The 27,778-nt window shown below is 40.8% G+C and overlaps 1 long non-coding RNA gene across 1 annotated transcript in view; it reads right to left on the reverse strand.

The window, feature by feature from the left end:
- LOC139084425 (uncharacterized) overlaps positions 1–27,062 on the reverse strand; it is a 48,409-nt gene extending 21,347 nt beyond the window's left edge. The window contains exon 1 of the long non-coding RNA XR_011541773.1: positions 26,948–27,062. This is a non-coding gene — a long non-coding RNA (uncharacterized lncRNA). The remainder of the gene's footprint in view (positions 1–26,947) is intronic.
- Positions 27,063–27,778: the final 716 nt, after the last annotated feature.

Consider the following 27,778-nt stretch of genomic DNA (forward strand, 5'->3'; position numbering starts at 1 on the left):
TAATCTCATAAACCATTACATCTCCATACTCCCCCAATCTAACTTTTGTTCCCGTTAGGGCTTTACCAATAGGTTTTGGAATCACAGTGAATTGGGATCCCATGTCAAAGAGTTCCAGAAAAGTTTCTTCTCCACTTCTAGGCATTTAACCCACACACATACATAAGTCTTTGAGTGCTCAGCTGAAGGATAAGTCAAAAGACCCTGATCCCTGGTCAACCTTCATCTTGATTAATCTGTCAGAACTTTGCCACTGGCGATTTGAGTTCAGGTTCCTCATTGTCATCTTTGCCCTCAGGGTATTTTAGTTCTTCCAAACTAGGATAAATAGAGCAGAGTTCTTTAAGGACCTTTAATATTGGGGACCACCAGGGTTTCCCACCCGTCCACTCAACTTCCAAAACTGTTGCATTAAGACCTTTGTTTCAATCCCATCAAGGTCTGCTTTATTCATCCCATTTCTTAACGGTCATTTAAAGATTCCACTCTGCTGGGACAGGTCCCTTGACTCTTCCTTTTCCTTTCCTCACTTCCTGTGAATCATTCTAATTTCCTTAGCATCTGTAAGATTCACAAAGAGAAGTTAAGATAACAAATCTGATAGGGTTTCTCAGATCATTGTTCGATTTTGCAGCAACAAGATTGCATGCTCATGTGAAAGGGGCCCCTTAATCATTTTTTACCGGGACCTAAGCAAGGGTCATAGTCAGTGGATAAATATCTTGATTATCATAAAATTAATCCACCATGGTTTGCATACAAAGTATATCAGCCCCTTCATCTGGGGAGTTCCACTTGACACTGATAGGAAGAGAACAATCCCACTTCTCAGGGTAAACAAACATTATAGCAGCTTTTATTCAGTCCCCCAGGCTAGCTGCCCCTTAGGAATAACCTGCTATGTGTCTGGATCAAGCATCAATATCTGTAATTGTTCAATAGTGAGCTGTGGGTCCTACACCAACCCAAATACGTTTTTCTATTCTGCAGTATTCAAAACCAAAGACACTGTCCCTAAGTTAGTCGCTCTCACAACCATTTTAGTAAAGGTTTTCTAGGAAGCTGATGATACTGATTCACAAAATAAGGTAACTCCTTCACACTATACCCTCTGGTTTTAGTAGTTTCTTGGTTTTGCCCTCGTCCAACCTGGGCAAACTTTCTGGTGACCAGAGGTTGTATTCATGCTGTCTGGTGTCCCAGTATAATTTTGGTAGTGGCCCTGAAGTTAGCAGTTGTGGCTCAGACTGGCTGAAATCTGAGGTTGGCTCGTCATCAGATTCTACCCCAACACTCTCTTTTACACTCATTTTAGCTATTACAGATAATAATAACCAAAGAACTGTATATTTAGCCTGTTTCTTGTTATTTTGCATTTCCTTAGGTACCCAATGGGCCAACTCCTTGGGATCTGGGTCTACCATTTCCAAATTCCATTGGTAACTTTTACCTCTAGTAACTGATCACAGCACAGATACAGTTCCACACCATGGATGACCGAGTAGCCATCCAGGAATCAGAAGTTCATCAATCCCTGCCCTCTCCTCCTTTCTCTTCCCAAACCATGTGTTTCAGTGAGTCAGGGTTGTAGTGAATCCCACACCAGATGCCAACTGCAAAAGTTAGCCAACTATGAAGTTAGGGGAATGGTTCATAAGACCACCCTCACTTCTGACACAATTGCAAGTTAAAGATCATCAAGTCCACGATCAAACTGCAACAATTCACTAGATGAACTCACTGGAAGCTGTTCCTAACAGTTTATTGCAGGCAAAGGACACAGATTAAAATCAGCCAAGGGAAGAGACACATAGGGCAGGTCCAGTAAAAGTAGCAAAAGTTGAGCTTGCTGCTGTCTTCTCTCCGTGGAGTGGGGACAGCATTACTTTCCCAGCATAGATGTACAGTAGTCTCCCTTTATCTGTGGGAGATACTTTCCAAAACCCCCAGTGACTGCCTGAAACTGCAGATAGTACCAGACCCTACATATACCATGTTTTCTCCTATACGTACACACCTATGATAAAGTTTAATTTATAAATGAGGCAGAGTAAGAGATTAACAATAATAACTAATAACAAAATAGAACAATTATAATAGTATACGATAATAAAAGTTACTGTAGGTCTTAGCAGCCTCAGCATATGATTGTTTTTCTTATTAAGTCAAGAACTTTCACCTTCTTGCTTAAAGGAAGCACTTTATGGCTTCTCATTAGCATATCTGAATTGCCAGCATCACTACTGCTTTGGGGTCATTATTAAGTAAAATAAGGGTGACTTGAACACAAGCACTACAATACTGTGACAGTCAATCTGATAACCAAGACGACTAATAAATGACTAACATGTGAGTAGTGTATACAGTGTGCATCCACTGGACAAAAGGATAATTCATGTCCCAGGTGAGACAGAGGAGGACAGCACGAGATTTCATCAGGCTACTCAGAATGGCATGCAATTTAAAACTTATGAATTGTTTATTTCTGGCATTTTCCATTTAATATTTTGGGCCACAGTTGACTGCAGGTAACTGAAACCTCAGAAAGTGAAACTGCAGATAAGGGGGACTATTGTATAACAGTACACACAGAGTATTACCAACCAAGCAAGCTCAACTAAGCTTTAGTGTCTAGAGTCTTTATTGGTATCCTGTCAGGTAGGCATGGTTGACTGCCCACATGGCTGATAACAGTTTTCAGCCCCTTAGGAGGTCAAGCTGATACCTTGACTCAGAGCTCTCACCCTAAATCGCATTGTTGATGTGCTCAAAGCCCCCATCATAAACCACACTGTTACTCTCCCACTGGCCCAAAGCCCTCAAGCAAACAAAGACACTCCTACTAGGCATGACAATCCAAGGGCTTAGAGATGACCTCAGCAAAAGCTGAGAGCAAAGACCAGATCTCTTTTTAGACAAAGTTAAATTCTTTACTATACAACAAGTCTAAATCTTATTGAAATCCACCAGGAAGAATTGCAGAACAAAGTTATAGTATTGCCCTTTCTTTCCACACAAGTACATGGCTGGGTAAAGGATCCTGTCTCTGAATCTGGATTTCCTGCTTATCCTGAGAATTTGAGAAAAGAGGAATAACTTTGTGAACTGAAGTAAATCACATGAGATTCACTGATCTACACTAGAAAAGTTTTGGGTTTCTGTGAAAGAAGAGTTTTCTACCACTCATAGGAAAATAATGAACATTCTTCTGAAGTTTTCAACTTCATACATGTGTAAGCAGCTTTCTCTTATTTAACAAGCATCAAGAACAAGGACAGGGACTGGCCCAGTGGCATAGTGGTTAAATATGTGCACTCTGCATCAGTGGCTTGGGGTTCACAGGTTCAGATCCTAGGTGTGGACCTACACACCACTCATCAAGCCATGCTGTGGCAGCATCTCACATACAAAATAGAGGAAGATTGGCACAGATGTTAGCTCAGGGAAAATCTTCCTCAAGCAAAAAGAGGAAGATTAGCAACAGATGTTAGCTAAGGGCCAGTCTTCCTCACCAAAAAAAAGGAAGAAGAAAGAACAAGGACAGCTATCATTTCATTTTAGGTGAAAATGAAATCCATGTGTGCTTGTAACTGTATGCCCTCCAGGACCAGTTCAACTGACCCAATCTTTTATCAACAGAGTGATTAAGAATTGCCTTTCAGAAAATTTGCAAAGTCACATGCACCTGCAAAGCCAAAACATGCACAGAAGAAATCTTGACCCAAAATGACCATGGAACCAAAGATTCTCCTCACCACAGAACCAAAGCACCAGAACATGACCAGAATTTAAAAGTTGGACTCTTATCAGAAGCGAGGGGTCCCTCATTCAGTAAGATCCAGTGTTAAAATTCTTTCTTCAATTTACCAAAACATTTAGAAACTTGGGGGGTGACATTAGCATTATAGTGGAGTGAGCTCTTCCCCTAGTCTCTCCCCACTAAGATACAATCAAAAAGACATTTATAAAACCACAGAGGACATTCACACAGCACCATAGATGTCTGAGAGACCCACACAGCCATACATCTGAAGGTAGAGCCACTGGAACACCCAGGAGGAAGTGGAAGAAGGTAAGGGGACCTCCTCTCTCTCCCTGGCAGTGATCTAGGGCACAGGACCCTGTGTGGCTCTGTGAGGAGAGGTGGGAAGGGCAGCTTTCTTTAGGAATGTCTTCACTCTCTGAGTTGCCTCCCAGCCATGGGAAAGCCCTACACAGAGGTAAGCCAAGCAATTTCAGGGGTATCTTCACCAAGCCAGCACCTCAGGAGGGCAGATAGTGAGGGCAGAGTGAGAACACACCCAGGATTACACACATGAAAGGAAGTGCCCTGAACCCCACCTGGTGCACCAGCTCAGCCACAGGTGCACCAGCTCAGCTGGTCAGCCAGAGCAAGGGACCACCACCAGAGCACATGCACATATGTTTTGTGAAGCAACAGCAGCTAGCAGGCAATTGCAGATGCAGCCTGTCAGCATAAAATCCAAAGGACAGGTACAGATGCCAGGGATCAAAGCAGGCTCAGAATACACAGCTCCTGCACCCCCCGAGTGGTGGCAGCTGGAATCTGTGACCAGACACTTCCACTATGTGAAAGCACAAATCCACTACATTGAACAGTATGAAAAGGTATATTAATACTCCAGACCAGAAGGAAGATGACAAGCACCCAGAAATCAATCCTGAAGGCACAGAAATTTACAATCTAAATGACAGAGAATTCAAAATAGATATCATTTTTAAAAAACTCAATGAGTTACAAGAAAATTCAGAAAGGCAGTTCAATGAAATCAGGGATAAAATTAAGGAACAGAGGGAATTCTTCACAAAAGAGATTGAAACTATATAGAAAAACCAATCAGAAAGTTTGGAGATGAAAAACAATGAATGAAATGGAGAAATATCTGGAGCCCTTGAATAACAGAGCTGATTTTATGGAGGACAGAATTACCAGCTTGGAAGACAGAAATATGGAAATACTTCAGATGGAGGAGCAGAGAGAACTAAGACTAGAAAGAAGTGAAGAAATTTTCTGAGAAATATCTGACTCAATTAGGAAATGCAACATAAGGATTACAGGTGTTCCAGAGGGAGAAGAGGAGAAAGGAACAGAGAGCTTGTTCAAAGAAATAATAGCTGAGAACTTCCAAAACCTGGGAAAGGAGCTGGAATGGCCAGTAAAAGAAGTTAATAGAACTCCTAATTATGTCAATGTAAAAACACTTTCTCCAAGGCATGTATTAGTAAAACTGGCAAAAGTCAATGACAAAGGAAAACTATTAAGGGCAGCAAGACAGAAGAAAATAATGTACAAAGGAATCTCTATCAGGCTTTCAGTAGACTTCTCAGCAGAAACCTTACAGACTAGGAGAGAGTAGAATGATATACTCAAAATTCTGAAAGACAAAACCTTTCAACCAAGAATACTCTATCCAGCAAACATATCCTTCAGATATGATGGAGAAATAAAAACTTTCCCAGATAAATGAAAGCTGAGAGAGTTCATTGCCACAAGACACTCCCCCACAAGAAATGATCAAGAAGGCCCTCACATCTGAAGAAAAGAAAAAGAAGGGGTTTACAAAACCTTGAGCAAGGAGATAAACAGACAGACAATTATCAGAAAATTGCAGCTCTCCATCAGACAGGTTAATAAACACTTAAATACAACATTAAAGAAAAACAGAAGGAACTCATCAAAAACAACAATAATCTTGTCATTTTAACCACAAACTCACAACACAAATTGGAATAAGTTGTGACAACAATAACTTAGAGAGGGAAGAGGAAAAGGATGGAATCAGCTTAGACTAAGGAAATAAGAGATTATCAGAAAATGGACTATTTCATCTATGAAACTTTTTATACAAACCTCATGGTAACCACTAAACAATCAGAACAGAGACACAAATGATAAATAAAGATAAAACTATTATAAAGAACTGCCAAACTAAATTGGCAGTGCAAAATACACAGGATGAGAAACAAGAGAAATACAGAACAACCAGAAAACAAGTGATAAAATGGCAGCATTAAGCCCTCACATATGAATAATCACTTCAAATGTAAATGGATTGAATTCTCCATCAAAAGACACCGAGTGGATGGATGGATTAAAAAACAAGACCCAACATATGCTGCCTCCAGGAAACACATCTCAGCTCTAAAGACAAACACAGGCTCAGAGTTAAGGCATGGAAGACAATACTTCAAGCAAATGGCAAACAAAAGAAAGCAGGTGTTGCTATACTTATATCAGACAAAGTCATCTTCAAGATAAAAAAGCAACACAATAATAGTAGGGGACCTTAACACCCCACTTACATCAATGAATAGATCATCCAGACGGAAAGTCAACAAGGAAATAGTGGGATTAAACGAAAAACTAGACCAGATGGACTTAATAGATACATATAGAACACTCCATCCCTAAACAGTAGAATACACATTCTTCTCAAGTGTGCATGGAACATTCTCAAAGATAGATCATATGTTGGGAAACAAGGTAAGCCTCGATAAATCTGCGAAGATTGAAATCACATTAAGCGTCCTTTCTGACCATAATGCTATGAAGCTAGAAATTGACCCCAAGAAAAAAGCTGGGAAAGTGACAAAAATGTGGAGACTAAACAACATGCTACTGAACAACCAATGGATCATTGAAGAAATTAAAGGAGAAATAAAAAAATATCTGGAGACAAATGAAAATGAAAATACACCATACCAACTCACATGGAATGCACCAGAAGTGGTCCTAAGAGGGCCACTTCTGTATTCATAGCAATACAGCCCCATCTTAACAAACAAGAAAAATCTCAAACAAGCAATCTTAAACTGCAGTGAACAGAACTAGAAAAAGAACAAACAAATCCAAAGTCAGCAGAAGGAAGGAAACAATAAAAATTAGAGTAGACATAAATGAAATCAAAACCAAAAAACAATAGTAGAAAGGATCAATGAAACTAAGAGTTGGTTCTTTGAGAAGATAAATAAAATTGACAAACCCTTAGCCAGACTCACTAACAAAAACAGAGAGAAGGCTCAAATAACTAAAATTAGAAATGAAAGAGGAGAAATGACAATGGATACCACAGAAATACAAAAAATTATAAGAGAATACGATGAAAAACTATATGACAACAAGGAAAATCTAGAAGAAATAGATAAATTCTTAGAGCCATACAATCTCCCAAAACTGAATCAAGAAGAAATAGAGAATCTGAATAGACTGATCACAAGTAAAGAGATTGAAACAGTAATTAAAACCTCCCAAAAAATAAAAGTCCAGGACCAGATGGCTTCTCTGGAGAATTCTACCAAACATTCAAAGAATATTTTAATACCTATCATTCTCAAACTATTCCAAAAAAATTGAAGAAGATAGAACACTTCCTACACATTTTACAAGGCCAAAATCACCCTGATCCCAAAGCCAGACACACAACACAAAGAAGGAAAATTACAGGCGAATATCACTGATGAACATGGATGCAAAAATTCTCAACAAAATATTGGCAAACTGAATACAGCAATACATTAAAAGGATCATACAGCATGATCAAGTGGGATTTATACCAGGGATGCAGGAATGGCTCAACATTTGCAAATCAATCAATGTGATACACCACATTAATAAAATGAGGAACACAAATTACATGATCATCTCAATAGATGCAGAGAAAGCATTTGACGAGATCCAACATCCATATATGATAAAAAAAAAAAAAAAAACCCTCTCAATAAAATGAGTATAGAAGGAAAGTACCTCAACATAATAAAGGCCACATATGACAAACCTACAGCCAACATCAGAGTCAATGGGGAAAAACTGAAAGCTATGCCTCTGAGAACAGGAGCAAGACAAGGGTGCCCACTCTCACCACTCTTATTCACCATAGTCTTGGAGATTTTGGCCAGAGCAATTAGGCAAGAAAAGAAATAAAGGGTACCCAAATTGGCACTGAAGACATGAAACTCTTGCTGTTTGCAGACAACATGACTTTATATATAGAAAGCCCCAAAGAATCCATCAGAAAATTATTAGAAATAATCAACAGCTACAGTAAAGTAGCAGGGTACAAAATCAACTTACAAAAATCAGTGGTATTTCTATACTCTAATAACAAACTAACAGAAAGAGACCTCAATAATGCAATCTCATTTACAATAGCAACAAAAAGAATAAAATATCTAGGACTAAATTTAACCACGAAGGTGAAAAGCCTATACAATGAAAACTATAAGACATTGTTGAAAGAATTCGATGACGAGACGTAAAGAGAAAGCTATTCCATGCACATGGATTGGAAGAATAAACACAGTTAAAATGTCCATACTACCTAGAGCAATCTACAGATTCAATACAATCCCAATCAGAATCCCAATGACATTCTTCATGGAAATAGAACATAGAATCCTAAAATTTATATGAGGCAACAACCTGAACAGCTAAAGCCATCCTGAGAAAAAAGAACAAAGCTGGAGGCATCACAATCCCTGACTTCAAAATATACTACAAAGCTACAGCAATCAAAGCAGCATGGTACTAGTACAAAAATGGATGAATGGAACAGAACTGAAAGTCCAGAAATAAAACCACACATCTATGGACAGCTAATCTTCGACAGAGAAGCTAATAACATACAGTGGAGAAAGGAAAAGCTCTTCAAGAAATGGTGTTGTGAAAACATGCGAAAGAATGAAGGTAGACCATTATCTTTCACCATACACAAAAATTAACTCAAAATGGATTAAAGACTTGAAGGTAAGACATGAAATCATAAAACTCCTAGAAGAAACTATGGGCAGTACACTCTTTGACATTCGTCTTAGAAGGATCTTTTCAAATACATGTCTACTCGGGCAAGGGAAACAAAAGAAAAAATAAACAAATGGGACTACGTCGGACTAAAAAGCTTCTGCAAAGCAAAGGAAACCAGGAACAAAATGAAAAGACAACCCACCAACTGGGAGAAAATATTTGCAAATCATATATTCAACAAGGGGTTAATCTCCAAAATATATTTTTAAAAAACTCACACAACTCACCAACAAAAAAACAAACAACCCAATCAAACAATGTGCAGAAGATCTCAACAGACATTTTTCCAAAGAAGATACACAGATGACCAATAGGCACATGAAAAGATGTTCAACATCACTAATAATCAGGGAAATGCAAATCAAAACTCCACTGAGATATCACCTTACATCTGTTAGAATGGCTATAATCACCAAGACCAAAAATAACAAATGTTGGAGAGGATGTGGAGAAAATAGAATCCTCATACACTGCTGGTGGGAATGCAAACCAGTGCAGCCACTATGGAAAACAGTGTGGAAATTTCTCAAAAAATTAAAAATAGACCATACGATCCAGCTATTCAACTACTGCGTTTCTATCCAAAGAGCTTGAAATCAACAATTCAAAGAGATTTATGCACCCCTATGTTCACTGTAGCATTATTAACAATAGCCAAGACATGGAGGCAACCCAAGTATCCATCGACTGATGAATGGATAAAGATGTGGAAGATAAAAAAGATACAGAGAACAGATTGATGCTTACTGGAGGGGAAGGGGGCTGAGGGAGGGCAAAAGGGGTAAAGGGGCAAATATGTATGGTGATGGATAAAAACTAGACTATTGGTGGTGAGCACAATGCAGTCTATACAGAAACTGAAATATAATCATTTACACCTGAAATTTACATAATATTATAAACCAATCTGACCTCCACAAAATAAGATAAAATAAAAAGAAACTAATACATGTGTATAATTTTTAATTGTTAGATCTTTAAGACTGATCATGTCACTCAGTGAGAAAATTTTTTTAAAGTCTTAATAAAAGAGTGTCAGACTATATTTTTTATTCATATGGCTTTGGCTTGTGATCAATTGCTTTACTATTCAAAACTGTCAAAAATTTTCACATTGTATATAACATTAATTAAAATAAATTTATAATCCTTATCTAAATTAACTCTATCAAGACGACTTTTCAAAAATTAAATCCTGAGGCCGGCCTGGTGGCATAGCAGTTGGGTTCCCACACTCCGCTTCCCGAGTCCAGGGCTCCCCAGTTTGGATCCCGGGTGTGGACCTATGCACCGTTTACAAGCCATGCTGTAGCAGGCATCCCACATCTAAAATAGAGGAAGATGGGCACCGACGTTAGCTCAGGGCCAATCTTCCTCAAAAAAAATTTAAATCTCTATTTTGGTTTAAGCCAGTTATTTAACAGAAATGTATTATGTTTGCCTTAGAGTTTTTTAAATTTATGAAAAAGAAAAAAAAAGAGATTAATATCAAGAAAGGTTACTTGGGGCCGGCCCCGTGGCCAAGTGGTTGAGTTCACGCATTCCACTTTGGTGGCCCACAGTCTCGCTGGTTCGGATCCTGGGTGTGGACACGGCACCACTCACCAAGCAATGCTGAGGCGGCGTCCCACATGCCACAACTACAAGGACCCACAACTAGAATATACAACTATGTACTGGGGGGCTTTGGGGAGAAGAAGAAGAAAAAATAAAAAGAAGAAGATTGGCAACAGGTGTTAGCTCAGGTGCCAATCTTTAAAAAAAAAAAAAAAGAAACGTTACTTGATTTTTAGCTACCTGATTCCATTCAAGATAAATTGGCCAAAAAATATCTTTTTAGCTTTAAATAGGAGAAGTAATTACTCTTGCATATACTGTATACTATGTACCATACCTCAGCAGAATTTCTTACAGTATGAATGTGTGATAAAACTTTTAGGCTTACTTGGACAAGATTTTTTAAAAATCAAGCAGGATTTTTTAAAAATCAAGCAGGATTTTTTTAAGGAAAAACTGAAGTCTCCTCACCTACATCACTGACCTGCAGGAGAGTGGCTATCCTGGGTGGGGAGGGGAAGCCACACAAAAGGAGTAGGCTAGTAAATTGGCCACCATACACACACCTACAAAAAAGTATCATTCTCTACTCAAAAGAACACTGACCATTAATATTGGATGACTATAGCTCGCTGTGATAGGAATGAGTCATAGCTTTAGATTTAATAGTGTTTATGCTGGAATTTCTTGAGACTTGAAAACTGTCTCAAGCATTCTTTCAAGGTAGAAAACTTGAGAATGGCCTCCCTCAGAACCGACGGCCACTGTGTCTGTGTGACCTGCGTCCCTGTGCCACTTGTTTGCTGACTTTCTAAACACTGAGGGCTCTGAAGAACACAGTTCTGCTGACAGCCAAGCCCAGGGCCCCTTACAATATTGTTTTGTGTAACTTAAGCACCAATGCCCACCTGGGCATCAGCGTTACTGCAGGACTGCAACATGGCTGCTAGTCTCCCTGAATTCACACAAGCTCCTGCCGTCAAAAAGTGCAGAGTTGCTGTTAGATGAGGTAAATATACTATGTGCTGATACAAAAAGATCTCCGAGACATATTATAACACGAAAAAAACCAAGTCACAAAATGATATACAGCAGAAACACATTTATATAAACATACCAAGGTATGTAGTTATATGAGTTCCTGGCTGTTTGTATTTTCAGAGACACAGAGGTGAAGCTTAGGGTAATTTGAGGGGCAGGAGAGAATAGAAGGAAAATGACTCAAGAGCCATGAGAAAGAAAGCAATTTTAGGAAAAATAAAAATGTTAAATATAGCAAATGGGATGTGGGCTGCTAAATAGAAAATAACAATGTATGCATATATATATATAATAAATATGTGTGTGTGTGTCTATATATACATATAACACAATTTTATATGATGTGCCTGGAAGTCCTCTGCCTGAAGATGAGACAAACTAGTTCTTTCATGGGGCAAGAACATTGAATTATACATTCAACACCTGAGTCATATAGCTGTTTGTTCTGAACAAAATAATCAAAAAGACAAACAGGGGCAGCCTGGGTGGTGTAGGGGTTAAATTTGCATGCTCCGCTTCAGTGACCCAGGGTTCGAGGGTTCGGATCCCAGGTGCAGACCTACACAACACTCTTCAAGACATGCTGTGGTGGCATCCCACATACAAAATAGAGGAAAATGGGCAACAGAAGTGAGGTCAGGGACAATCTTCCTCACCAAAAACACACAAACAAATACTTGTAAGATGAGGTTCTAATGCCAGTTGCCTCATCTCAGATGCAAATCATTTTTCCTCTCAAAATCATAGGTGGACTTACACCATGAAAGCCAGACAATACTAGGCATACGTTGGAAAGAAACTGCCTGGTGTAAAAGGATTAATGGTTTCCATGTATTTAAGCCTGACTCCAAAACCAGCAAGGAAGCCTGTATCTTGCTGACAAATCTTAGACGTGCAATATTAGAAAAAGAATGAGTATATAATATCCCAAGGAATTTGGAATGGAGACCAGCAAAACGGTAGGCAAGTAAACGCTTGCAGCAGCCCAGGCTGAGATTAGAGGCCCCACCTGAAGGACGGACCAGGAAAGAGGCTCTTGGTTTCCCATCTTCAGCTTGCATTTAGACACCCTCCTGCTTCCAGGTGTGCTGGCTCAGGAGGCAAAATTATTTGAGTTTAAGTCTGCAACATTTTATCCATTTCATCACTGAACCCACAGAAAAACTATGGCTTAGAGGTTAAGAGCATGGAGCTTGGAGACAAAATCCTGTGCTGATAAACACTGACTACAAGTGGTTGGGCAGGTTATTTGAATTCTCTATGCTCAGTTTCCCTCTGTGTAAAATGTGCATAGTACCACCCATCTCAATGGGTTTTTATAAAGACGAAAACACCTGATGAGCCTGAGTTTGATACAGGATAAGCACACACACATAAAAGGACCCATAAACAATAGGAACAGCTGCTGTAGAAGCCTCCTCAGGAAGGAAGAGGCTGATCGTAACAGAGAACAACATTGGCTGTGCCACACATCGCTTTCTGCAGCAGAGTCTCAGGCTTTGACTCTCTCCGTCTCAACACACAAGCCTCATGACGCCAAGAAAGACTCAAGGCATCTGCAGAGGGCAGAGATGTGATTTTTTCAAGAGAGAACCAAGACACTCCAAATAATAAATGGCTGTCCAAAATACGCAAACCTGACTCTGGAGAAGTGTAAAACATTGACTCTGCCCTTAAGGTACCAGCAGCCTGGCTGGGAGTTGGAGGAGGGATGGGGGCAAAATGTAGAGTTTGGTTAGACAGACTTGTAAAACCAAATCGGCGTATCCAATAGGGCTTCCCTGAAGACGTGATTATCTCCAGAGGAGGTGATGCCTGCATAGAGTCTTGAGGAAAGAGTAGGAACCATCCAGGTGGTGAGGAGATGCAAGCATGGAAATGCAAGTAAATTGTTATGTTTATAGTAAAAGGAGCTTGTGAAAGCAAAGGGACATAAAGCTAGGGAGATAGGTCAGGGACAAATCAACAAAATCCCAGAGCGAGAAATCAAGGAACTTAAACTTCACCATAAAAGTCAATGGAAAGCCACTGTTGAATTTTAGCAATGTGATGGATGTGATCAGATTTTAACCTTGGAATATCACTCCAGCTTGGTTTCGAAGTAAGAGCAGAGAAGAAGCAACAGCTTATACTCCAGGCAAGATACATGACCACCTCAAAAAATACGGCAACAGTGGAATGTGGAGAAGACAGCAGATAGAATATTAACAGGACTTGGGGACAATTGGATGTAGAAGAAGTGAGAGGAAGAATCTTAGCTGACTGTGAGGTTTCTGGCTTGGACAACTGAATGAACAGTGGTCTCACATGTTAACAGAAAATGCAAGAAAGGAACAGGGGTCCTGGAATCTGATGAGTACAGTGCTATAGAAATTCAGCGAGGCCACTGTGCACTGTGATGATAAGGAAAGATGTTCAAGAGGCCCTAAGTGATGGACAGAATGTGATTTGGTCTTTCGATAGGAACCTCAGTCCTGGTTTGAGGCTTTGACTCAACAAAGTAAAAGCTAGAAAGAGGACAAGGGTGTGTCTGGGAGGAGGAGAAAGGGATGGCCCGACTTAAAGAGCAGAGAGAAGGGCTGGCCCCATGGCCCAGTGGTTAAGTTTGAGTGTTCTACCTCGGAGGCCCTGGGTTTTGCCAGTTCGAATCCTGGGCGTGGACATGGCACCACTCATCAAGCCATGCTGAGGTGGCATCCTGCATGCCAAAGCTAGAAGGATCCACAACTAAAAGTACACAACTAGGTACCAGGGGGCTTTGGGAGAAAAAGGAAAAGTCTTTAAAAAAAAAAAAGCAGAGAGGAACGGCAGCTGCCCAGACAGCTGAGGACCTGCACAATCTTGAGAGCTACTCCTGTCACTGGGTATATACAGAATACTTTATATCGAGATATATATATTCTTCCAAAACTCCCATGTGCCTGGGACAAGTGTCCCATCCCTTGGGCAAGAGAATGCTATAGGACAGTATATATGAGAAGACTTCTCAAGAGCTAAGCAGGCATTGATATTTTTAAGAAATCAATGTCCTCATTTACATGAAAGGTTCAGAAAAGGTAAATTTATAAAATGTGTAGAGGCATAAAGTAGATCAGTGGTTGCCTGAGGCTGGGGGTAGGAATGGAGATTAACTGTAAAGGACATGAGGGATCTTGTTGAAGGATGACAAAGTTCTACGACTGACAATGAGATTGTTGCACCACTTGGTAACGTTACTAAAAATCATTCAATTGCACACTTAAATTTTATATGTAAAATATACCTCAATAACGTTACTTTAAAAAAAAACGAATTGGGGGGCCCGCCCTGTGGCCGAGTGGTTAAGTTCTCGCGCTCCACTTCGGCGGCCCAGGGTTTCGCCAGTTCAGACCCCGGGCGCAGACAAGCTGCCACTCATCAGGCCATGCTGAGGCAGCGTCCCACATGCCACAGCTAGAAGGACCCACAACTAAAATATACAACTATGTACTGGGGGAATTTGGGGAGAAAAAGCAATTAAAAAAAAAGAAAAGAAAAAGAAATTGGTTTCTAGATCTTCAACTTCTGTATGTGGCTTTTCTAAAGCACCTATGTTCAAGGTGATGCAAAGTTTCCTTTCCTATCTCCCCTTATACTTAGCCAAGCTCAAAGAGGAAGAAAGTCATATTCTTCTACGACAGCGTATTGGCTCAGAGTGAAAAAACCTCCCAGTTACCAACAAAAAGACAATTCCAAATATTGGCTTCTGGGATGCCTTCTTTAATGATTAATGCCTTAAGGCCTCTTATCTTTCTCTATCTTATATATAATTTGCTTAAGCGAATAGCTATGTATTAAAAACTAAGTGTTTTAGCCTGCGTTCCAATGTTCTGAATTCAGATTTATTGTGGAATGGGGCAAAGGACGTATGAACGATTTTCATTAAGGACCTCACCTTTCCACTCCTCGACTCTTAAAAGGAACACATTTCGGGGAGAGTTCTACAAGAGTGAAGCAAAGACAGCATTGATACAGAACATTCAACACTGAAACTAGCTCTTCCAAGTGTTTAAATGTAAGCCGTTCTTTTCAGCACTTCTCAGCAATCATCCACTCATCCATGTGTTACAAGCTAGGGAAAAAAATCACCTTTGAATGAATGAAGTTGAACTGCTTAGTGACATTATTTTCTGTTTTCCAAGCCTACTAAAATTTCAAGATATATTGGATATATCTTTTACTCATGGTTTTTGCCATAAATAAAAATTTCACGTGACTTCTTTAGAGTCAATATAAGTTCATTAGAAGGGTAGTTAAAGCTGACTTTATCAAGTTGCATCATAAAATACATAAAAACCCACTCCGATCGTGTTTTACTCCCACCACTCCACTGAAACCTCTCTTGTCAAGGTCACCAGTAAATTCCACATTGCAAAATCCAGTGGTAAATACTCAGTCCTCCTTTTACTTCCATCAGGAGCATTAGATACGGCTGTTCACTCTTCTCCTTAGAAACTGTCTTTACTTGGCTTTGAAAATGCCAAATGCCTGGTTTTCCTCCTACCTCTCTCATCTCTGCAAAAGAGACGGAAAGGTCATGTCCTCTAAACATTAATGTGGCACAGAGTCAAGTCCTTCTGTTTTTGACTGATACTCACTCACTAGGTAGACTCCTTCAGTCTGTGTGGTGATGAGTCCTAGATATTTCCCTCTAACCTGGACCTCTCCTCAACTCCAGACTTGTGCATCAAGTTGCCTACCTTACGTCTCCATTTAGACGTCTAGTAAGCACTACAAAATTTAGATAACAAGGCTTGCTTGCCTGATGAGGTGACTCAGAACTTCATCCTCAATAGGCCTGAGCCTGCACTTCCTTCTGCCAGGCCATCATCACTACAATTGCCTGTTTGTGGTTAATGCAAAGCATGGGAACACCAAAAGAAGCCCCATTAGATCCCCTGAATTCCAGGGAAATGTTCCTCTCCGCCCGTTAAGTATCAGGTACCCTACCTCTTCATGAGGTCTCCTCCAGGAATGATACCATACTGGCAGCCCAGCATTGGTCACAGCCCAGCATAGGACATTTAGCGGCAGCAGCAAATATACAAGCCTTAGTGAAAGGGAGTCAATCCTGTTGAGTCCATGCATCACCTCCACGCTTATCACCATGATTACTCTATTTATGGGCCCATTATACAAATCCTGAGGAGGCCTAGGACAGAAGCTAGATGATACTTACTGGTCAAGTCATCTAGTCCACTTGGTTGTTTAGTGTCTTCTCTGTAGCAGATGCTCTCTGATGGGTATTAATGTGTGCAAAAGGAAAAACCTTAGTTTTTCCTTCCTATGTATAGAGAAAAAAAATCCAGTTCTTCCCTACTGTAGGTTTCTTCCCTATGTATCTCCTTTACCTTCACAGAGAACACTTCATGTCTGGTCACCAAATGTGTGGAGGTTTTTCCCCACACCAAGCAACTCTCTGCAACACCAGCTGGGTGTCCCACAACTTAACTCAATTCTGACACTATCTACCCGGAGACAGCCTCAGATTCCACAGGTTAAGGGCTCAGTTCCACAAGACTGCTCCTTCCACACACACATACACTTTACATGCCAGCTGCAAGCCCAGATTACCACCTGTGCTTCTGACCAACCGGCTATAGATGGGAGGGTCCAACGACTCCCTCCTCAGGTTTAATTAATTTGCTAAAGGGGATCATAGAACTCAGGGAAAACTTACTTACATTTACCAGTTTATTAAAGAATATGATAAAAGATACAGATGAGCAGTCACATGAAGAGATACATGGGGCCAGGTCTGAGAGGGTCCCAAACACAGGAACTTCTGAGCCCGTGGTGTTAGGCTGTGTCGCCCTCCTGGTGTGAACGTGTTTGCCCACCTGGAAGCTCTCTGAAACCCATACTATTGGAAGTTTATGGAGGCTTCCTCATATGGGAAATGCAATTATTAGCCCTGTTTCCAGCCCCTCTCCCCTCTCTGGAGAAGTGGGGATGGGCACCAAAAATTTTAAGCCTCTAGACATGACTTGGTATTTCTGGTGACCAGCCTTCATGCAGAAGTCATCCAGGAGCACACCCAGAGTCACCTCATTAGAACAAGAGATGCTCCTAGTGCTCTTATCACTTGGAAAATTACAAAGGTTTCAGGAGTTCTGTCCCAGGAGTGAGGAGCAGAGACCAATCTATATTTTCTGTTATCTCACAGTATGCAGTGTAATGATTCAAACACTTTCTGCTCACTCCCGTAAGTCCGTCCATGTGTCTCTTCCTCAGACATCCTTGTTGCTTATCTCCCAGTCTTACACTCCTTCCAGGCCTATGGCCAACCTGCCAAGCCATTTGTCACTACCCAGAAGTCCATGGATATCTGTGGTATAACAAAAAATATATATTTGGTCTCTGTCCCAGTTCCTGATTCTTTGGTATGCTAATGAGATAACTGGTGTTTGGGGGCTGCTACACAGCTTCAGGATGCGGACTGTTCACCAGAAAGACCAAGCATATGATTAGAGGGTTAGAACTTTAATTCCAACCTCCCAACCTCTGCAGAGAGGAGAGTGGCTATAGATTAAATTCAATTACCAATGGCCAATGACTTAATCAGTCACACCTACACAATGAAACCTCCATAGAAACCCCTAAACAAGGCGGTTTGGGGAACTTCTGGGTTGGTGAACACATTGAAGTGCTGGAAGGGTGACACACCTAAGGAAAACATGGAAATTCTGAACCACCACCGCCTCTATACCTTATCCTCTGCGTCTCTTCCATTTGGCTGTTCCTGAGTTGTATCCTTTATAACAAACCAGTAAATATAAGTAAGTGTGTTCCTGAGTTCTGTGAGTCATTCTAGCCAATTATTAAACCTGTTGAGAGGATCATGGGAACCCCCGATTTATAGCCAGTTGGTCAGAAGCATGGGTGGCCCTCAGGACTTGTGACTGGTGTCTGAAGCAGGGGCAGTCTGTGGGACTGAGCCATTGATTTGTGAGGTCTGCACTAACTCTGAGTAGTTCATGTCAGAATTGAATTATAGGATGTCTAGTTGATGTCAGAGAATTGAAGAATTGGTTGCTGATGCAGAAAAACTCCACGCAGTATCTTTCACACAGGACATTTTTCTCTTTACAAAGCAGGTTAGCCAAGTGTACTTCTCAAATCTCTGCCCATTGGAAGGAATTCCCTTTACCACTGTCTTTCAGAGCCATTCCTAAGTGAGGCTGTAACGCAGCAGCAGTCCGTTTGTGCTCACAGCAATATCATGTCTACTTATCCATTTATTCATAAACCAGGACCGAGTTACTTCCTCCTCAGCCATCCGGTCATAGGGGACCCTGCATGAGGCCACGGTTATAAGCTGAGAGAGAGGAATCAGTGCAATAGGTAGGTGACACGGGAACCTGGGCCACCTGCCTGCATCACTTACTTGTGCAACTTACTCTGGACCTGATTTGGCCTGATCCCTGTTGTACCACTTCCTGCTGAGCCCTCCTGACTTTACAACTGACAGAACCCACGTTATGATGGGCATTTGATATTCCTCGGTTAGATGCTCAGTCTCTACCAGGGACCAGGTGCTGCTTTTCAAATGTCATCTTGTTCTCCGCTGCATTTATCATGGCCTTGCTCCAGACCTGTAGGGCTCCGCACCGAGACTTCCTACTGGGGCTTCCCAAAGATTCCTCAGAGCATCTCTATCAGCATGGCTACCTGTGATTCCATGAGCTCTGCCAGGTCATGTGGCCCAAGTGGCAGGGCTGATTAGACCATGTCCTAACCTGCTGCAGAGCCTTTTCTTACTCTGGTTCCCCCTCAAAACTGACAGCCTTCATAATCACCCAATAAATGGTTTGGAGCAGAATTTCCAAGTACAGCATATGCTGTCCCCAAAGCCTGAAGAGGACTACCAAATACCAAATTTTAGTTGTCTTTCACCTTTGAGTGAATGTTTCAACATGCCTCAGATCACTTGAATCCTAAAACCCATCCGTGTGACAGGTCTCTGGATTTTTGTAGGGTTACCTCCTACGCCCTGAGGCACATAGCTTTTAGCAGGACATCCAGAGTTCTTGCCACTTCCTGCTCATCGGCTCCAATTAACATCATGTCATCTATATGATGGGTCAACTCAAAGTTCACATTTCAAGTACCACCATCCACTCAGGTGCCCAAGCCAGAAAACTGGGCCTCATTTCTGGCTCCTTCTGCTCCCAGGGTGACGAATCTTTCCCCAAGGCTTTATCATTTTAATGAATAAATACTTCCCAAATCTGACTTCTCTGCATCTGGACTTCTGACTAGTTCGGGCCCTGGGCTAGAGGTCTCCCGCTTGCCCCTCCAGATCCATGCTCTGGAGTTCTCCACTCTGCTCCACGGTTTTGGAGGCCGACCTGTGGAGATTACATCTGGCTTCCCGAAGGGTTTCGCCAATAGAGAGGACCAATAACAGTAGGTCAGAAGAGGGAGGGGAGTGAGGTTGTAGTATTTATCCCCTTGGCTCCTTCCTGCAGAGATGTCTCAGCCTTGCTGTGACACTTGAACAGACGTCACAGCTCCTGACAGGCAGCCTGCTCGCTCTCTCTTTGCTGAGGTAACCCACTTCTTCTCCTCGCCCCTTCAGGCCCGGATGGTGATGGAACCCCGCTGTTGCTGGCTCCGGGGGACTGCTCTATCCCCAGTGCTTCCCCTACACCTGCCTCTTAAGACAGTCCCTTCACAAAACTCTCTTTAAGTGATCCAATTTGAGTGTGCCGTCTATTTCCTGACACTATCTGATTGACACAGCACTTTAGTATTTCTTGCTACAATAATGTCCTAGCTGCCAGATCACATGTGCTCATGTACATGTGCATACACACACACACATGCATGCACACCACTTGTGTATAGGGTGACACATAGAAATGGCAAGCAATAGGATATATTGGAGTATATGAGGAAGCCATTGGGTGTAAACCTAATTCGGCCTGACTGTTTTTCCAAAAGGGCCTGACATGGCCATTGAGCTTGCACTGCATATCCACTTTAAGCATTTCCTATGGCAAGAACAAATGCCCTTAAGATAAAGGTGCAACCTCCCCCCGACATTGGCATTTCCTTAAGGATGAGCATCTCTTCCTAGGCTAGGAACTGATTGCTGCACTCTCCTTTGAACACCCAGCTCACCTGTGACCACCCAGCTCGAGACAACAGACTTGCCTCCCTGCTGTGTCCACCAAGACAGCAGACCAACTTGCAGTGTCCATCAATCACTGTGCCAACAGATCAGTCTTGTGATTATTGTAAAAGGGATATTTCAATCATATGTGAAACATCCTCTTTGGGGGTATATAACCACTCTGTGCACCCCACTTCTTTGATGCCCTTTCTTCCTTTGAGAAGAAAGGCCCCAGGCCATGGTCCTCACATTTTAGCTCAGAATAAACTTATCCAAATTTTCATTTATAGATTGGTTGTGGATTATTTTCGTCAACAAGGGCAAAAATCTCACCATGTCGATATCTGACCCTGCTGCTTTTCTTATTAAATTCCAATGGCTCTCCTTGGCCCTCTAGATAAAGCTCAGGCTCTCTGTCTTGACGCTCCATAACTGCCACCCTCTGGCCCTTAACTAATTCTCCAGCCTCATCTCCAGCCACTCCCCACCTCGCACTTGATGTTCCAGGAATACCAAACTTGGTTGTGGTTTCTCCAACTCCGTGCTGCCTCCTCCTTGCCTCTACTCACGCTTCCCTCCGTGCTGAGTATGCACTGTCTTATTCCCAAACTCCTTACTCCATTCATCCTTTAAGAATTAGCTTAGAAGAGTCCAGGACCAGACGGCTTCTCTGGAGAATTCTACCAAACATTCAAAGAAGATTTAATACCTATCCTTCTCAAACTATTCCAGAAAATTGAGGAAGATGGAGCACTTCCTAACACATTCTATGAAGTCAACATCACCCTGATCCCAAAACCTGACAAGGACAACACAAAGAAGGAAAACTACAGGCCAATATCACTGATGAACATAGATGCAAGAATCCTCAACAAAATTTTGGCAAATCGAATACAGCAATACATCAAAAAGATTATACACCATGATCAAGTGAGATTTATACCAGGGACACAGGGATGGTTCAACATCCACAAGTCAATCAATGTGATTCACTACATTAACAAAATGAGAAACAAAAACCACATGATCATCTCAATAGATGCAGAGAAAGCATTCAACAAGATCCAACATCCATTTATGATAAAAACCCTCAATAAAATGAGTATAGAAGGAAAGTACCTCAACGTAATAAAGGCCATATATGACAAACCCACAGCCAACATCATACTCAACGGACAAAAACTGAAACCCATCCTTCTGAGAACAGGAACAAGACAAGGGTGCCCACTTTCACCACTCTTATTCAACATAGTACTGGAGGTGTTGGCCAGAGCAATTTGGCAGGAAAAAGAAGTAAAAGGAATCCAAATAGGCAACAAAGAAGTAAAACTCTTGCTGTTTGCAGACGACATGATCTTATATATAGAAAACCCCAAAGAATCCATAGGAAAACTATTAGAAACAATCAACAACTGCAGCAAAGTAGCAGGGTATAAAATCAACATATACAAATCAGTAGCATTTCTATACGCTAACAATGAACTAACAGAAAAAGAACTCAAGAACTCAGTCCCATTCACAATCGCAACAAAAAGAATAAAATACCTTGGGATAAATTTAACCAAGGAAGTGAAAGATCTATACAACGAAAACTACAAGACTTTCTTGAAAGAAATTGATGATGACATAAAGAGATGGAAAGACATTCCATGCACACGGACTGGAAGAATAAACATAGTTAAAATGTCCATACTACCTAAAGCAATCTACAGATTCAATGCTATCCCAATCAGAATCCCAATGACATTCTTTACAGAAATTGAACAAAGAACCCTAAAATTCATATGGGGCAAGAAAAGACCCCGAATTGCAAAAGCAATCCTGAGAAAGAAGAACAAAGCCGGAGGCATCACAATCCCTGACTTCAAAACATACTACAAAGCTACAGTAATCAAAACAGCATGGTACTGGTACAAAAACAGGTGCACAGATCAATGGAATAGAATTGAAAGTCCAGAAATAAAACCACACATCTATGGACAGCTAATCTTCGACAAAGGAGCTGAGGGCCTTCAGTGGAGAAAAGAAAGTCTCTTCAACAAATGGTCCTGGGAGAACTGGACAGCCAAGTGTAAAAGAATGAAAATTGACCATTCTTTTTCACCATTCACAAAAATAAACTCAAAATGGATCAAAGACCTAAAGATTAGGCCTGAAACAATAAGTCTTCTAGGAGAGAATGTAGGCAGTACACTCCATTTGACATCAGTTTCTAAAGAATCTTTTCGGACACCATAACACCTCAGATGAGGGAAACAATAGAAAGAATAAACAAATAGGACTTCATCAGACTAAAGAGCTTCTTCAAGGCAAGGGGAAACAGGATTGAAACAAAAAAACAGCCCACTAATTGGGAAAAAATATTTACAAGTTATTTATCTGACAAAGGGTTAATCTCCATAATATATGAAGAACTCACACAGCTCAACAACAAAAAATCAAACAACCCGATCAAAAAATGGGCAGGGGACATGAACAGACATTTCTCCAAAGAAGATATAAGGATGGCCAATAGACACATGAAAAGATGCTCATCATCACTAATCATCAGGGAAATGCAAATCAAAGCTACACTAAGATATCACCTTACACCTGTTAGAATGGCAAAAATATCCAAAACCAAGAGTGACAAATGTTGGAGAGGCTGTGGAGAAAAGGGAACCCTCATACACTGTTGGTGGGAGTGCAAACTGGTGCAGCCACTATGGAAAACAGTATGGAGATTTCTCAAAAAGTTAAAAATAGAAATACCCTATGACCCAGCCATCCCACTACTGGGTATCTATCCTAAGAACCTGAAATCAGCAATTCTAAAAGTCCTATGCACCCCTATGTACATCGCAGCATTATTCACAATAGCCAAGACGTGGAACCAACCTGAGTGCCCAGCAACTGATGATTGGATAAAGAAGATATGGTATATATATGCAATGGAATACTACTCAGCCATGAAAAGGGACAAAGTCGTCCCATTCACAACAACATGGATGGACCTTGAGGGTATTATGTTGAGTGAAATAAGCCAGACAGAGAAAGACAAACTCTGTATGACTCCACTCATAGGTGGTAGTTAACATATAGACAAAGAGAACTGATTGGTGGTTACCAGGGGACAGGGGGGTGGGGGGAGGGCACAAAGGGTGAAGTGGTGCACCTACAACACGACTGACAATAATGTACAACTGAAATTTCACAAGGTTGTAAACTATCATAATCTTAATTTTAAAAAATTTAAAAAAAAAAAAGAATACTAAACCAGGGTACAGCTTCCAAACTAACAGAAGGAAAGTACTGCAATAACAACATAATAAGATATAATAATATTAATTAATTTTATTATTTATATGTATAATTAATATAATTTTATTATTAACTCTATTAATTAATTACATTGTTTAATTTGATGTTAACCTATTATTAATATAAATAACATTATATGATAATAACAATAATAAAGCCACCCAAAAGAAGAGAAGAAAAGCAACAACAGACAGAACAAAAAGAAAAACTCTATTAAAATGATTCAAATCCAAATATATCAGTAACTATATTAAATATAAATTTAATTATATTAAATGAAATTATATTTTGAAAAAAATTAAATTGTCTTACATTTTAAATTTATATTAAATTACATTAAAAGGAAAAGTTAAGTAGAAGAAATTAAATTTAAAATTATATTAAATTAAAAATTAAATGTAAATTAAATTACATTTAAAAAAGAATTAGCTTAGAGAACTAAAAAAAAGAAAGAATGAAAAGTCATGTGCACTGTGGTCCCATTTATGCAAAATTGAATACGTGGATATTATATAAGAATGAATATGTGGAGAGGTGACTAGGAGAGCAGTTTAAAAAAATAGTAGTTAACTTGGTGAGACAAATTTTTACTTTCCTCTGTTGAAGGATAACTTTTTAAAAGGTAAAATTATAACTCTCATACAAATATAAAGTGAACAAGTACCAAAAATTTTATTTAACTCCTTAACTAATGATGGGAACCAGTAAGATATTATAAGTGAATCAAAACTGAATTCAAAAGACCACGCATATAGAGGCCATAAGAAAGACCAAAATAAATTTGCTTAATAGATGCAAAGCTGATTTCCACGGTAGGGAAGGGAAATCAATTCATTCTCGCCCAGATGAAATTTATTTGCATCTCTGGATGGGCATCGTTTACATCGCTATCAGTTATCTACACCTGGAAGAGCTATAAATAGCTCAAAGACAATGAAAGGTGCAGTGACCCCACAGAATCAGATCACCTGGAGGAGCACAAAGAGCACGCAAGACAAAGCCTAGTTTGTCATTAAAGACACCCAGTCCCTTTCAAAGTTGGGTCCATTTCAAAGTCTTTTGCAACTTTTCCCTGAACTTTCTTATAAATTTTTCCAAATATTAAATTTTTTACAATGAACATGAATCATTTTTTAAAAGCGCATCTTTAAAAAATGATAGTAATGGCAATAGAAGCTCCTTTTCCTGAGTAGACGTAGGAATCACCGTCCCCAGGATAAACTGTGTTAATGGTATGTTGCTCCTACCACACTATATCATCATCATTTTTTTTTTTTCTGCAGGCCCCACTGAGACAATGAGAGCTTTGAATACCCAAACTAAAATTCTGATAGAGTCATCTTCATATTCTGAGCGCCTAGCACATTGTAGGTTCCCGGTAAATGTTTGTCAAAAGGATGAACAATCTAACGCACTCTTGGTTTCTGTATCTTTTTTCTAAAATAAAGGAAGATGTGATGGGAGCGGAGAGGCAGAGGGAGAGAAAGAAATGCTTAGCATTTTGCTTCCCCCCCGAGCAGATTCTTTCCTGCTAAAAAGACTTGAGAAATGTTTTGGGGAAAGGAGACAGAGTGATTCTGTTACTGAACAAAATTGGGGTTCTCCTATTCAATGCACATAAATAAAAGGGCCTGAGTGTTGGCCCAGTTGGGGTCATGAGTAGCAAAGATGGGTGTAAATAAACTTTCCATCTTTGGGGGGTCATCTCCATAAGTAGGCATATTGTTTTTCCAATTATCTGAGTCCAAAGTTGAAAAGGGAGCATGCGCATACAAAAACCCTCTGGGTTGGCCTGGGTCATCGACACCTGCAGGGACTTGTCTTAGTGGGAATTTCCCCTCCTGGGGTAGAGCATTCTCTGGGTCCAATTGAGTGTCCAACAGGTAAGAGGAGGGGAGACCATTCCTGTCTGACTATTAGGTAAAGGGGGTACAAAGCTGAGCCAGTGGCTTCAGAAGGGTCATTATGTCCTTCCTGCTTATCTCCCAACGCACCTGTGGCATACAGTGGAGACAAGGTCATCATCTGACTTTGATTCTGGGAGAACAGGCATTTTCTGTGGATCCTCCCTCTGAATCATGATTTTACATTTGTTTCCAAATTCTTATTCTGATATAAAGACAAAAAAAGATTGCACATAAGGGATCTCAACCCATTTCTTTTCTCTTTTACAGAATAGGTCTAATTGCAATGAGTGACCCGTTCTGAGACTATACCTCATCTGACCCCAGTGAGTATTGGAGCCAGCTTGTATCACAAAAGAAAATCATTTTCTTTTTCTTCATGGGGTTGTAATCGAACCTTGCCCAATTTTGAAGAATGTGTCCTAGTGGGCTACTTTCTGGGATACTATTTTTATTTCCCATTTTAAGGTGGCTTTTATCAAGGTGGCCACAACAAACAAGGTCTTTCTAGGGAAAGGTTTTAAGGTTTGATACTGTGCTTGTGGGAACAGCTGCCTCAAGAATAACCAAGTGGGGGGCTTTTTCCGTTACATGTTCTGGTACCCAAAATGCTCGGGTGATTTGAGCCCCAGACGAGCTGCTCTGCCCGATTGCCTCACCATGAACAACGGGGGCCCAACGAGACATGTTCTTCAGGAGGAGGCCCTGTGAAGTCATTGCACATCACAGGCAGACGCCCCAACACCTCCATGAAATCCCCCATCACCTGGGGATGTCCTGAACGGCTGGAGGGAGCAGTGCCTCTTTTCTTCCTAGTCAGATAACCCTCACGAGATTAACCTAAAAGGCAGTTTGTTATGGTCATCAAAGAAATTCAGTCCCCAAGCAGCCCATTTTAACAAGTAACACAGTCAAACATCGACAAACATGAGCAGACATGGAAATCCAATACTCTGGGAGTCCAACCCAGGGTACTTTGGGACCCTATCCCAGAGTTCAGGCCTTTAACCCGATCCTTTGAGTGTAGTGCCCCAGTGGCTGCAACCCTTTTATACTGTCTCCCTTGAACCCACAATTCTAGCCTTGGGTCTTTAACCCAGCAAAATCTGTCCACTGGGGCCTCTAACCCACAATTCCGATGAGCTGTTAGACAATTTTAGGCAGTTATGTTTTAACAAGGCCACTCACCCAAAAGACGTCTGATCCTGGAGCTGTTTTCTTCTTCCAAAAGAAAAAACGCCTTGGGGCCTGAAGCACTGCAGCAGGAAAACAGGGATCCGATCAGCTGAGCCTCTAGACAAAATTGTCTAGGCGGCCACTTAGGGTTGACAAAAAGACCCCACACCCCACCAGGGGTTCCAGAGCCTCGGGCAGGTGGTCACAGGACCTTGTCCCTTCGTGGTCGCCAATTTGTTACCACACAAAATTGGGGTTCTCTTGCCTGATGCTCATAAACAACAAAAGCAATTAATTAGGGCATCAGCTTTTTGGGGGAGAAATCAGCTTTATTCCGTGAGATTGATCTGCAGGGAGACAGGTGGTGTTTGCCCTCAGATCTCTCTCCCCTGTTCAGGATTTGGGGTGAAATTTAAGAGGTTAGGGAGAACAGACTGACATGCAGAAATGCTGGTGGGACAGGTTTTGACTGGTGGGCTTCAAGCATTTACAGTAAGGTTTTAAACATTTATGACAGAGTTCTAAACATTTTTGATGAAGTGGGGAAGGAATTTTAACATCAAATCTTCCTGAATGAGGGACCCTTCACTTCTGATAAGAGTCTGACTTTCAAGTTCCGGTCGTGTCCTGGTCCTTGGGTTCCATGCAAAGGAGGATCTTCAGTTCCACAGTCATTTCAGGTCAAGAGTCTTCTTTTGTGCATGCTCTGGCGACGTGACTTTACAGTTTTTCTGAAAGACAATCCTTAATCACTTTGTTGATGAGAGACTGGGTCTGTTCAAACTGGCTCTAAATGGGCCCGTGGTTATAATTCCGTCCTTAGACAAATTTAAGAATTTAAAT

This window comes from Equus przewalskii, chromosome 1, assembly GCF_037783145.1.
Source record: "Equus przewalskii isolate Varuska chromosome 1, EquPr2, whole genome shotgun sequence".
Taxonomy (NCBI): Eukaryota; Metazoa; Chordata; class Mammalia; order Perissodactyla; family Equidae; genus Equus; species Equus przewalskii.